Source organism: Aquarana catesbeiana, linkage group LG05 (assembly GCF_042186555.1).
Source record: "Aquarana catesbeiana isolate 2022-GZ linkage group LG05, ASM4218655v1, whole genome shotgun sequence".
NCBI lineage: Eukaryota > Metazoa > Chordata > Amphibia > Anura > Ranidae > Aquarana > Aquarana catesbeiana.
In genome coordinates, this window is record NC_133328.1 from 514,509,113 (window position 1) to 514,522,715 (window position 13,603).

Sequence of the window (13,603 nt, forward strand, 5' to 3'; positions counted from 1 at the left end):
ATCTATAATATTATTTAAAACTTCAAATTCATGCATCCACTGTAACATGGTGCATATCAACACGCAATAATATTAATGTCACTGGTATCTGACCTGTGTACAAAGGATTGGTCTACATCCATTGGTACCACAGGTAGGTACCAGTGGGGAAATGTCCTCCTAGTACTTGTAACCCCATGGGCTTAATTCATCCTGATTTATGTCAGGCCGTACATAAAAAGGTGCTACAACTAAAATTTTAGCTCAACTATACCTACTTTTAGTGTGGTAGAGGTTCATACAACTCATACCACACTAAAAGAAGGTATAGTTGAGCTAGAATTTTAGTTGTAGCACCTTTTTATGTACGGCCTGACATAAATCAGGATGAATTAAGCCCATGGGGTTACAAGTACTAGGAGGACATTCGCCCACTGGTACCTACCTGTGGTACCAATGGATGTAGACCAATCCTTTGTACACAGGTCAGATACCAGTGACATTAATATTATTGCGTGTTGATATGCACCATGTTACAGTGGATGCATGAATTTGAAGTTTTAAATAATATTATAGATATGGTTTAACCATTGAAGTCCCTATAATATGTGGAATGTATGGTTATGAGACATTTTTGAGTCTTCTTTCTGTTTTACCTATTTTTTAGTATCTAATTATTTTTAATTATTTTTTGGTAAAACATTTTATTTACTAATGGCACAGGGGTTTAAGCTGCTCTATAAACCGTGAGTGGATTCCCAAAACTGTCTGAACAGTGTCTATTAGATGTGATGACTAGGGATGAGCTTCGTGTTCGAGTCGAACCCGTGTTCGACTCGAACATCGTCTGTTCGCCTGTTCGCCGAATTGCGAACGATATGGGCCGTTCGCGCCAAATTCGTGTGGCGCGTCACGGCCCATAATTCACTGCGGCATCGCAGTGCATTGCTTGCTGATGATTGGCTAAGCATGCACTATGACCCACATGCTTGGCCAATCACAGCGCCGTCTGAACAGAGAGCCGTAATTGGCCAAAGCCAAGGAGGCTTTGGCCAATTATGGCTCAGGGGATTTAGTACACGCCCCACACTATATAAGGCCGCCTGCACGGCGGCCCTTTGTAGTGTGTGTTCCGGCGTTGAAAGAGATAGACAGAGAGACAGTGTCATTTGATTTGAGTTAGATAGATTAGGCAGAACAGTCAGTCAGTTAGCTGCACTTACAGTGTATTGTGTATATATATTCCCAGGTGTTGCATATATATATATATATACACTGTATTCAGTTTAGCTAGATCCGTTCCTGTTATCTTCCTGCTGACAGGCAGGCTTGTCTTGTTACAGTATTTACAGCTACCTGAAGAAAATTGCTGGTGTTCTTTTGATCCTATTAGTACCACAGTCAGGCAGCTAGACTATTTACAGTTAGTGCAGTGCGTCCTGCTCACAGTGTTCAGCTAGATCCGTTCCTGTTATCTTCTTACTGACAGGCAGGCTTGTCTTGTTACAGTATATACAGCTACCTGAAGAAAGTTGCTGGTGTTCTTTTGATCCTATTAGTACCACAGTCAGGCAGCTAGACTATTTACAGTTAGTGCAGTGCGTCCTGCTCACAGTGTTCAGCTAAAACTACAAGTTAGTGGGGTGCGTCCTGCTCACAGTGTTCAGCTAAACCTACAAGTTAGTGCGGTGCATCCTGCTCACAGTATTCAGCTAAAACTACAAGTTAGTGCTGTGCGTCCTGCTCACAGTGTTCAGCTAAACCTACAAGTTAGTGTAGTGAGACCTCTGCACAGTGTTCATCTAAAGCTAAAAGTTAGTGCAGTGCGTCCTGCTCACAGTGTTCAGCTAGATTCGTTCCTGTTATCTTCTTACTGACAGGCAGGCTTGTCTTGTTACAGTATTTACAGCTACCTGAAGAAAATTGCTGGTGTTCTTTTGATCCTATTAGTACCACAGTCAGGCAGCTAGACTATTTACAGTTAGTGCAGTGAGTCCTGCTCACAGTGTTCAGCTAAACCTACAAGTTAGTGGGGTGCGTCCTGCTCACTGTGTTCAGCTAAACCTACAAGTTAGTGTGGTGCGTCCACCTCACAGTGTTCAGCTAAACCTACAAGTTAGTGCGGTGCGTCCTGCTCACAGTGTTCAGCTAAAACTACAAGTTAGTGCTGTGCGTCCTCCTCACAGTGTTCAGCTAAAACTACAAGTTAGTGGAGTGCGTCCTGCTCACAGTGTTCAGCTAAACCTACAAGTTAGTGGGGTGCGTCCTGCTCACAGTGTTCAGCTAAACCTACAAGTTAGTGCGGTGCGTCCTGCTCACAGTGTTCAGCTAAAACTACAAGTTAGTGCTGTGCGTCCTGCTCACAGTGTTCAGCTAAACCTACAAGTTAGTGTAGTGAGACCTCTGCACAGTGTTCATCTAAAGCTACAATTTAGTGCAGTGTGTCCTTCTCACAGTGTTCAGCTAAAACTACAAGTTAGCGCTGTGCGTCCTGCTCACAGTGTTCAGCTAAAACTACAAGTTAGTGTGGTGCGTCCACCTCACAGTGTTCAGCTAAACCTACAAGTTATTTTTTAGCGAGCTCTGCACAGTCTTCACCTAAAGCTACCTGTAGAAGGCTGCTGGTGTTTTCTGATCCTATCACTACCGCAGGCAGCTAAAAAAGCTACAAGTTAGTTTTTTGCGAGCTCTTGCACAGTGTTCAGCTAAAGCTACCTGTAGAAGGTGGGTGGTGTTCTCATACTACAGGCAGGCAGTTGATTTTGCTAGCTGCAGTATCAGTACATATATATATATATATATATATATATATATATATATTTTTTTTTTTTATATATATATATATATATATATATATATATATATATATATATATATCCCAGCTTAGTGCAGCTACAGGCCATTAGTATGTCTGGAAGGCCAAGAAGGAGAGGCAGACAGTCACAAGCCAATAAGAGAGGGCAAGCAGGCTCTGTGTCTAGTGCTGGTCATGGAGACGGTGCATCCTCATCAGCACGTGGCCGTGGGACACGCTTGGCCTTTTTTTCGGCAGCTGGCCGTGTTGAGCCGCAACATGCGGAAGACTTAGTCGAGTGGATGACCAAGCCGTCCTCATCCTCCTCATCCTCTCTCACCCATGCCCAGGGTACTTTGTCTGGCAAAGCAGCGGCCTCTTCCCTCGGCTCAATGTCATCAGTGACTCCTTCCCTAGCCCCACCATGTCCTCCTGAGGAGTCCCTCGAACTGTTTGACCACAGTGTTGGGTACATGCTCCAGGAGGATACCCAGTGTTTGGAAGGCTCTGATGATGATACTGAGCTCGATGAAGGCAGTAACATGAGCAGGGACAGAGGGGGTGCCCAAGAAGGACAGCAATCTGGCAGTCATGCTCCCCCTGCTGCAGCATACTGCCAGGTTTGCTCCAGTGATAAGGAGGGAGGGGATGATGAGGTCACTGACTCAATGTGGGTGCCTGATAGGAGAGAGGAGGAGGAGGAGGAAGAAGAGGAGGCGGCACATCACCAACGAGGCAGGATGCCCTCCAGGGGCCAGCCTAAGGGCAGCACATTGACTGCATCACACCCCAAAGCTCCATATGTGCAGGGCACTGCAGTCTCTGCGCATTATTCAAAAAGTTCTTTGGTGTGGGCCTTTTTTGAGACGAGTGCATCAGATCGCACCGCTGCTATTTGCAACATATGTCTCAAGCGTATCTCGCGTGGCCAAAACATCTCCCGCTTGGGTACCACATGCTTGACCAGACATATGTTGACCTGCCATGCAGTTCGTTGGCAAGCGTATCTAAAAGACCCACACCAAAGAACAAAGAGGACCTCTCCTTGCTCCTCATCAGCTGAGATCTCCAACCCCACTATACCTTCAGTCCTCTCTGAGACCTGCACTGAGAGGAATGAAGGTGTAGAATTAGGTGTGTCACAGCCAAGTACTTGTGGGCAATCTGCTTTTGGTACACCGACGTCAGATTGTACCAGGCAAATTTCCCTGCCCCAGCTGCTGCACCGCCGAAAGAAGTTTGCTCCCAGCCATCCACATGCGCAGCGGTTGAATGCTAGCTTGGCAAAATTGCTAGCACTTCAACTGCTGCCTTTTCAGTTGGTAGACTCTGCCCCCTTACGTGAGTTTGTGGAATGTGCGGTTCCTCAGTGGCAGGTACCCAAACGCCACTTTTTCTCACGGACAGGGCGGTCAGCGGTAAGGTGCATATTACCGCTGACTCATGGTCCAGCAGGCATGGACAGGGACGTTACCTAAGTTTCACGGCGCATTGGGTGACTCTGCTGGCAGCTGGGAAGGATGCAGGACAAGGTGCAGTAGTGTTGGGGGTTGTTCCGCCACCACGCCTCCAAAATGCTAATGATTGTGACACACTTCTCTCCTCCACCCCCTCCTCTTCTTCTTCCTCCATGGCCTCTTCCTGTGCTTTGTCCTCGGAACCAGTGGTGCTCTGTAGCTGTTCAAGGGGCTACGCAAGTACGCAGGCCAAAAGATGCCATGCGGTGCTTGAGCTGGTGTGATTGGGGGACAGGAGTCACACTGGGGCAGAGGTTCTGTGAGCTCTGCAGGGGCAGGTTCAGAGGTGGTTGACGCCACACCAACTTAAGGCAGGAATGGTGGTTTGCGACAATGGCACCAACCTCCTCTCTGCCCTCCGACAGTGAAAAATGACCCATGTGCCCTGTTTGGCTCACGTCCTTAACTTGGTGGTGCAGTGGTTCTTGGGCAGGTACCTGGGCTTACAGGATGTCCTGAGGCAGGCCAGGAAAGTCTGTGTGCATTTCCGCCGGTCGTACAATGCCAGTGCTCGGCTGACGGACCTCCAAAAGGAGTTTAACCTGCCCAAGAACCGCCTAATCTGTGACATGCCCACCAGGTGGAACTCAACGTTGGCCATGCTGCAGCGGCTGCACACGCAGCAGAGGGCCATCAATGAGTACCTGTGCGACTATGGCACCAGGACAGGGACAGGGGAGCTTGTTTTTTTTTCCCCACGCCAGTGGGCCATGATAAGGGATGCATGCACTGTCCTGTCACCATTTGAGGAGGCCACGAGGATGGTGAGCAGTGACAGTGCATGCATCAGTGACACTGTCCCCCTTGTCCACCTGTTGGAGCACACACTGCGTGGAATAATGGACAGGGCACTTGAGGCAGAACAGAGGCAGGAAGAGGAGGACTTCCTTAGCTCTCAAGGCCCCCTTTATCCAGACAGTGTTCCTGCGTGCCCGCCGATCACACAGGAAGAGGACGAGGAGGAGGAGGAGGAGGAAGATTGTGTCAGTATGGAGGTGGAGCCTGACACTCAGCATCAGCAGCAGTCTTTAAGGGATCAGTCCCAAGAAACACATGGACTTGTACGTGGCTGGGAGGAGGTGGCTGCGGACCATGTCGTCCTTAGTGACCCAGAGGACTCCGGACCGAATGCCTCAGCAAACCTACGCTGCATGGCCTCCCTGATCCTGCAAAGCCTGCGTAAGGATCCTCGTATTCGTGGTATCAAGGAGAAGGACCAATACTGGCTGGCAACCCTCCTTGATCCCCGTTACAAGGGTAAGGTTGCGGACCTTATCTTGCCATCGCAGAGGGAGCAGAGGATGAAACATCTTCGGGAGGCCTTGCAGAAAGGTCTGTGCAACGCGTTCCCAGAGACTGGGAGGTTACAAACTCCTGTTTCTGGACAACGTGTTGCTGAGGCTTCGGTCAGTCAAAGAAGGAGCGGTGGAGAAGGTGGCCGTCTGACCGATGCGTTCAGACAATTTTTTGGTCCGCAGCCCCAAGGTATGATCGGTTCCAGCAACCATCGCCAGCGTCTGTTTTACATGGTGCAGGAATACCTAGGGGCAAGATCTGACTTGGACACCTTTCCCACCGAAAATCCTCTGGGTTACTGGGTCTTGAGGATGGATCACTGGCCAGAGCTTGCACAGTATGCAATTGAGCTACTGGCCTGTCCTGCATTCAGCGTTCTTTCGGAACGCACATTCAGTGCTGCTGGAGGCTTAGTAACCGATCACAGGGTGCGTCTGTCCACCGACTCGGTCGATCGACTGACCTTCATAAAAATGAATCAGTCTTGGATCACCACCAGCTACCAAGCACCTGATGCTGATGTAACCGAATAATTTTTTTTGAAATCTCAGATCCCTTCAAAGACTGCCTATGCTGATGCTGAGTGACTATCCCTGAGTAATTATCCTCTTCCTCCTCAATCATCACGCTGATAGCTAGTAAGAACATTTTTGGTTCTGGGCGCCACCACCAGTGCCTAAGGCACAATTTTTCAGCCCTTGTTTAACAGGGGCGTGTAATTACAATTTTTGATGCAATACTTTGCAGCAGGGCTCATTTCAGCATTCCAACTAGAGTATCTGTGAGGGGTTGCAGTGTTGTGGCACCAGCACCAGTGCCTAAGGCCTAATTTTTCTGCCCCTGTTTAACAGGGGCGTGTAATTACAATTTTTGATGCAATACTTTGCAGCAGGGCTCGTTCCTGCGTTCCAACTAGAGTGTCTGTGAGGGGTTGCAGTGTTGTGGCACCAGCACCAGTGCCTAAGGCCTAATTTTTCAGCCCCTGTTCAACAGGGGCATGTAATTACAATTATTGATCTAATATTTCACAGCAGGGCCCATTTCTGCACCCACCAAGAGCGAGTGAGGACTTACAGTGTTGTGGCACCAACACCACCACCACCACCACCAAAGGCCCAATTTTTCTGCCCCTGTTCAACAGGGGAATGTAATTACAATTCTTGATCTAATATTTCACAGCAGGGCCCTGTGAGGGCTTACAGTGTTGTGGCCACAACAACACCTAAGGCCCAAATTTCTGCTGAGTATATAGGGCAGGCCCCTACTTTCAAACATCTAACTTACAAACGACTCCTACTTGCAAACGGAAGGAGACAACAGGAAGTGAGATGAAATCTACCCCTAGGAAGGGAAATTCTCTCCTGTAAGAGTTAATATGGGAAAAACATTTCTCCTTTCCACTGATGCTTTCCAATCCTTGTTCCACAAAAAAACCCAAATTTTCAAAAAACATTTGTCATTGGGACAAAAAGTGAGGTGAAATCTTCTGAAGAGGAGGAAAGAAAGCAAAACAAATGTCACAGGGGTGATAACCCTTCCCTATGTTTTCCAAAAAGCTTAAAAAAGTGTTTTTGGCTGGAGCTAAACACGTAAAAAATGTACCCATTCAAAATTACAAACAGATTCTACTTAACAACAAACCTACAGTCCCTGTCTTGTTTGCACCGCCTGTATACTGCTGTTCAGAGTATATAGGGCCTGGTGGCCCCACACCTTTCCTTATTTTAATTTGGGTTCGGGGTTCCCCTTAATATCCATACAAGACCCAAAGGGCCTGGTAATGGACTGGGGGGTACCCATGCCGTTTGTCTCACTGATTTTCATCCATATTGCCAGGACCCGACATTACATTAAACCCGCAAGCAGTTTTAAATGAGATTTTTCCCTTTAAAAATGACATTTTGTGCAGGGACTGTTCTAAACACGGGAAAACACGCGCCACTTTACAGGCATACTATAGACACACCCCAGGTACGATAGTTAAAGGAATATTTCACTTTTTTTTTTTTTACTTTAAGCATCATTAAAATCACTGCTCCCGAAAAAACGGCCGTTTTTAAAAGTTTTTTTTGCATTAATATATGTCCCCTGGGGTAGGACCCGGGTCCCCAAACCCTTTTTAGGACAATACCATGCAAATTAGCCTTTAAAATGAGCACTTTTGATTTCGAACGTTCGAGTCCCATAGACGTCAATGGGGTTCTAACGTTCGTGCAAATTTTCGGTCCGTTCGCAGGTTCTGGTGCGAACCGAACCGGGGGGTGTTCGGCTCATCCCTAGTGATGACAATAACATTCTGGTCGATATGCAGGAAGTTGTATAAACGCCACTAGTGTAATTATAGTCCAAATATTTTTAGTTAAATATTCTTCACATCTTTTAATGTGAAGGATGTTTTTCACTAAGGCTAATATTGTGGTTTGGATACTTGAACCACTATTAAACTAGTGAGTATTAGCTTATTCTAATGTTTTAGGGCATATGCCCTCTTCTAATATGGCGGATCGAGGGATACCACGAGTTCAGAATTGGGCGTTCCGCTTGCTTTGTAATGTACATAAGGCGGTGAATCAGCACGCCGCCCGTACCCCTGGAAGACGTCATCTGTGACAAAACGGCGTAGGGAGGAGCGGCGTGCTGACGTCACCACACACTGCGCTGAACCCGGAAGCTACGGGCAGCATACGAGAGCCGGCCGGCTCATGTTTCTTGTTATCCACTGCTGAATATACATCTTTTTAACTGTAAGTGCAATCTTTTACTTTAATAAATTGTTTTAAAACGGATTACACTATGGATGCCTTATATCTTTTCCCGGTCTGTGAATGAATTCACACCATACGAGATGACATCTCATATTAAAAGCGGGGGAAGCTTTTCTGGCACTGACAGCTAACACCCGAGGCTGGGTAAAAGCCTAAAGCACGTTGGGTCCCTGTGACAGGGGACCTAGGGAGCTGGTAAGCGGCAGTAATATCTATGGTGGAGGCACTTTTGTGTTCAACATCTCTTCACACTTAACACGTCTAGTGTTTTGAATTGCATGTCACCATCTATGAATTATCTTTAATACATCCTCTGGGAGAATGTCTACATCAGCGGACTTGTTGCTTTTATAAAAAAAAACAAATCTTTTTCTGTGATGGACTTTTAATAGAAGTTTTTTGTTTTGATAATCTAGTTATATTTGTTTATTGTTTTTGAGCACTGATCACGGGTGACATTGAATAATTTTTTATATATATATGTACGGGCCTGACCTGTAATACTCATGCAAGTTTGGTATATAGCACAGCTCAATATTTTTTGAATGTCATTTCGAATATGTGTAGAGGCATGACTTGCAAAACTCATGCAATTTTGATATATAGCGCAGCTTATTATTTCTGATTGTCTTTACCCATTGGCTGACATCAGTCAGGAAAGGGCACCTGTACAAGAACATTTTTGCACCCCAAATTTTGTTAGGGGCAATGGATAGAATATCATTATACCTGCACCCTGCTTCTCCCTTATCCTAAAAGTGAGCAGTGTCTAAGTCTATGGGAAGGGATCCAACCCGCATCTTATATACAGTATATAAAAGGGAAGTAAATACCAGAGGGCCCTTGAGCAGTCTCTTCCACCAATATCATAAGTAAACATCACTACCATTGCAATCACCAAACTATAACTGTTCTGTTCTCTCTACACGTTTGCCGTGGCGTGTATGTAGCTCAACATACAGCTTAAACCTTGAATCCTAAAATAACCAGACTGTCTGTAACTTTGGATCTTTATTACAATGAACAGGTGGTGGCCATATAAGAATAGGATGTACACGTGCGGTGAAACGGCAATGCTGCCTTAGAAGGACCAGGATTTTCCTCAGAAACACGTGGTGCAGGCTTAGCTGGCTCCCATGCAGTCTGTCCCAATGGAGAAGGTGAAAGGCTTGCAGTAGGAAGTGGAGCTAGTTCCCAGTGATATGACAGGAAATGTGCATTAACCATAGAACACTGCCCATCAATAGTCTTTTGTTAGAGTGGCATCTAGTGGGCAATGTTGGTATTGCAAGTCCAGAAGATATTGTTTTTCCTTATAGGCTGAAGGCATGACAATAACTGTTCGTAAGTAAGAGAAAAAACAATAATAATTTTGTTCACAATACAGCGATTTATGTTGCTAACAACATTGTTCCTGGTGTCCACATTTATTTTCACAGACAAACAAAGACTGTCTGCTGTGGCAAGGCTGATGGCATTTACAAAGCATGCAGAGTGCATTCTGCAAACTGGGGCCATAATGGGATTCTCTAGATGACAACATTCCTGTATTACCATGCAGGCACCCATGGGGCACAGCAATAAATTGTCATTCTCATTAGTACCGCTCATTACTAGCAGATCTTGCTTCTACAATATACTTCATTGGCTCCTTCATGAAATATATTCTGCAGAAACTAATGTGAAAGAAAATAATGTTATTACTGTGCTTGCCTGTAGAAAATAAATGATTAACCTCTGTTTACTCATAGAGAAGAGTGCAGGGAGCAGATGTAACATGGAAAATCAAGTGTTGTAATTCTTTCCTGGGGCAATTGTTTCCCCATTATTGGAATTAGTCTGATTTCCCAGTCTGTTCAGGGATAAAGCTAACCATAAATATAAAATGCCGCTTTCAAGAAACTAATAGAATGCCAGCTGTTGAATGCTCCGTCTCTATGTAAATCAGGAACGTTAGCATGCTGAAAAATTAAAATCTTTTAAGCAGCAATTCATTAATTTATTAATTCTAAACAAGCGCCCTAGGCAAAAAAAAAAAAAAAAAGGTGAAGATCACTTGTAAAGGAGAAACAAACTATAGAAATTAAGTATACCCATTAAGATTCATATATTTAAACAGTGCAGTGCTTACTATTACCACAATCTACTATTGCTACATAAGGTATGTATCACCCACTAAATTTTCATAAAAATGTATATCACACCAGGCATGCATTAATACATTAACAAAGTAAAAATAAAATAAAAATCCATTGCAAAAGGTGCAATGCATAAGTGTCAATAAAGCCCAGACATGTAAAAAAAAAAAAAAAAAAAAAAGGTTTCAATGAAAGTGAAAATATCTCCTTCTCTCATAAATAATGTTCTACCATGCACATGTGAAATAAGAAAAATAAAGAAGCGAAAGGCGCATTACTCCAAGTAAGAAAGGTGTTTATTGGAATAAAAAGCAACCAATTTGTGAGTATGCATTTTATTGGTTGCTTTTTATTTCAATAAACACTTTTCTCACTTGGGTAATGCACTAGGGGTTTGTGCCTTCCCCTTCTTTGTTTTTGTAGTTCCATATGGGATATTCCCATCCGAGGAGGGCTGCTTCCACCAGGCATTGGACCGTGTATGTAATGTGATATTGGTTGGCTATCCTTCTGACAAGGACCACCGAACACTGGGAGTGTTTGGCTGTCTTTAGATGTGAAATAAGATGTAGCACATCGCCAGAACATTGCCATGCAGCACATCGCCATATAGTACATCACCATACAGTACATTGCGATGTAGAACATCTCCATGCAGCACATCACCATGCAGCACATCGCCATGCAGAACATCGCCATGCAGCACATTGCCATAGAGCACATCACCATGCAGCACATCGCCATACAGCACATCTCCATGCAGCACATCGCCATAGAGCACACCTCCATGCAGCACATCACCAAATAGCACATCTCCAGGCAGCACATCACCATACAGCACATCTCCAGGCAGCACATCGCCATACAGCACATCTCCATGCAGCACATCGTCATACAGCACATCTCCATGCAGAACATCGCACATCTCCATGACACTGTAAACTTCTAGCACATATTATGTATCGGCCTTCAGTTCACACATCTCTGTTGTCCGGCCACATCATATCAGTGAGCTGCAGCATATTACACATCACCGTGTATCTCATAGCACACTTTCCTCTCCATCACACATCTGGTCCCCCCTCTGCAGCTTACCACCCCCTCCCCCCTCTGTTGTAGTACGGCAGTGGTACCACAAGCACGTCTCAGTGCAATCCTTATAATGTAATTGCCAGCTACAGTAAAAAAAGATGTTTTCTGAAGTCTCCCTGTAACAGAGACCTCTTAGAATTCCTGGGAGAAGTTTGAAATGTTAGAGCCTGTCATCTCCTTCTATCACCATAGCAGAGAACATGGTCACATGACGCGGCTCATCACTGGCAGCTCTGGACTCATCTCTGGGCTTTCTCACCAATGGAATGAAGCAGCTGCACTTAGGCAACCCCCCGGCAAACAAGCGCCCACTTCTCATCCCACGCCAGTCGATTGGCTGTTCATTCCCAGGCCGAGGGAGGCGATTGGCCACCCTTCCTGCTGGTCTGTGAGGTGGTCCCGCAGCGCTTTTTCCAAATCCGCTGGATTTTCTACAATGTATAAAATAAAAAATAGGCTGCATTAACAAATGTTATATATGATATGATATCTATGTACACCTATGTATTACTGTATTCCCTTTTTTCTTTTCTCTTTTTTTTATTTTTTATTCCTCATGCTAAATCAAGTTACTTATATATTGTTCATTGATATTTTTAGAATTTATATGATATCTACAGTGCTGCTACCCTCAAGGCCCTGACGAAGTGAAACTGTCCGCGAAAAGCATAGGCCATATCTGCTTTACTGTGTTTGGGACTGGCACGCCCTGACTTCAAAATTCCAAAATTGTATCTAATTTTTAACCTGTTCGTTCTTAGAAGATTTTGCCGTATGGCAGATGAATAAAGTTTGTATCATTTTCCTTAAATTGTGTATATTTTTACTATACTCCTCTGAGGCACAATCAAAGTCCCATTCTGTTTTAAATCCCTTTTTTTTTTTAAACATAGTTGTATGTTTTTTCCAAAGAGTTGTGCGGTGAGTCAAAGTACTGTGTGTGATCGGGAAGAGGCAGGTGGTGGGACAGTGCGGGGACACTGGGCGCTTTGTCCTCCTAGTGAAATGTGAAGAGCCTTTGTGTGCCCGGAGCTGCTCAGAAGATTGTAGCTCGCTTGCCCACAGAGGGAGCTCTGCGTGGCAGCTGTGACATGCGTGCCATGGGTTCGCCATCGCTGACCTAGAATATACACCAGCATAATACTGTATAAAAAGTTTTTCTAAAATGTAGGATAAAACAAACTCACAATGTCTGTGCACTTTTAAACCAGTGCATCGGTAGCAACATTAGCAACGTGTAATTTTTAACAAACAAGCTCTAATACAGCAGCCAGGCCCTGCTTTTTGTGTCACATCATCAAGACTTTGGAAGAACCCCCCCCCCCCCCCTTGATAATAACGCAGTCAAACTTTCAAGACAGGTTAGAATCTGAGATACCGTACTTTATATTGGTTGTGTTCGGGAATACCTATTCTGCACTACAAACAGGTAAAATTGGATCCTGGGTCACTGGATTGCTGGAAAAATCCAGTTGTTTTTAACTAGTGCACTACAATTGTAAATAATAAAGAACTGAAAACCTTAGCAAGTAGATTATGTTCATTGTGTGCATTTAAAGTAATAGCTAGTAGGATCAGTGATAGAACCCTACTTCTTCTTGACTACCAGCCTCCTCATGTGCTTCTCTCTATTTCTCTTGTCAATAGGACACAGGCTGCTCAAGCAATTTATTTTGCTGTAAATGGTAGGGTGTACATTACTATGCAGTCTTTAGCACCCCAATAAATGGTCCTCTTGCCCATGTTGAGGGCCTTGCTCCCCATACTGCTCATTTTGCCTGCCACCAGCACCTTTCCCACTCTGTTTCATACTGCTCCTCTTATTCACATCCAGTGTCCTTTCTCCCCATACTGCTTCCATTATACAGCCACAGTGCCTTTGGTCTGTACTGTTTAATTTATTCACCACCAGCACCTTTCCCCATTTATAACTCTTCTTATGAACACCTCATCTTCCCACCATGTACTACTCCTCTCATCCACCTCCAGTGCTTTTGCCCTATACTACTCCTCTTGTTCTTT

At 44.8% G+C, this 13,603-nt stretch overlaps 1 long non-coding RNA gene across 1 annotated transcript in view; it reads left to right on the forward strand.

The window, feature by feature from the left end:
• Window positions 1-12,384, forward strand: part of LOC141146014 (uncharacterized) — a 118,992-nt gene extending 106,608 nt beyond the window's left edge. Inside the window, exon 3 of the long non-coding RNA XR_012244714.1 lies at window positions 12,182-12,384. This is a non-coding gene — a long non-coding RNA (uncharacterized lncRNA). The remainder of the gene's footprint in view (window positions 1-12,181) is intronic.
• The last annotated feature ends 1,219 nt before the right edge of the window (window positions 12,385-13,603 follow it).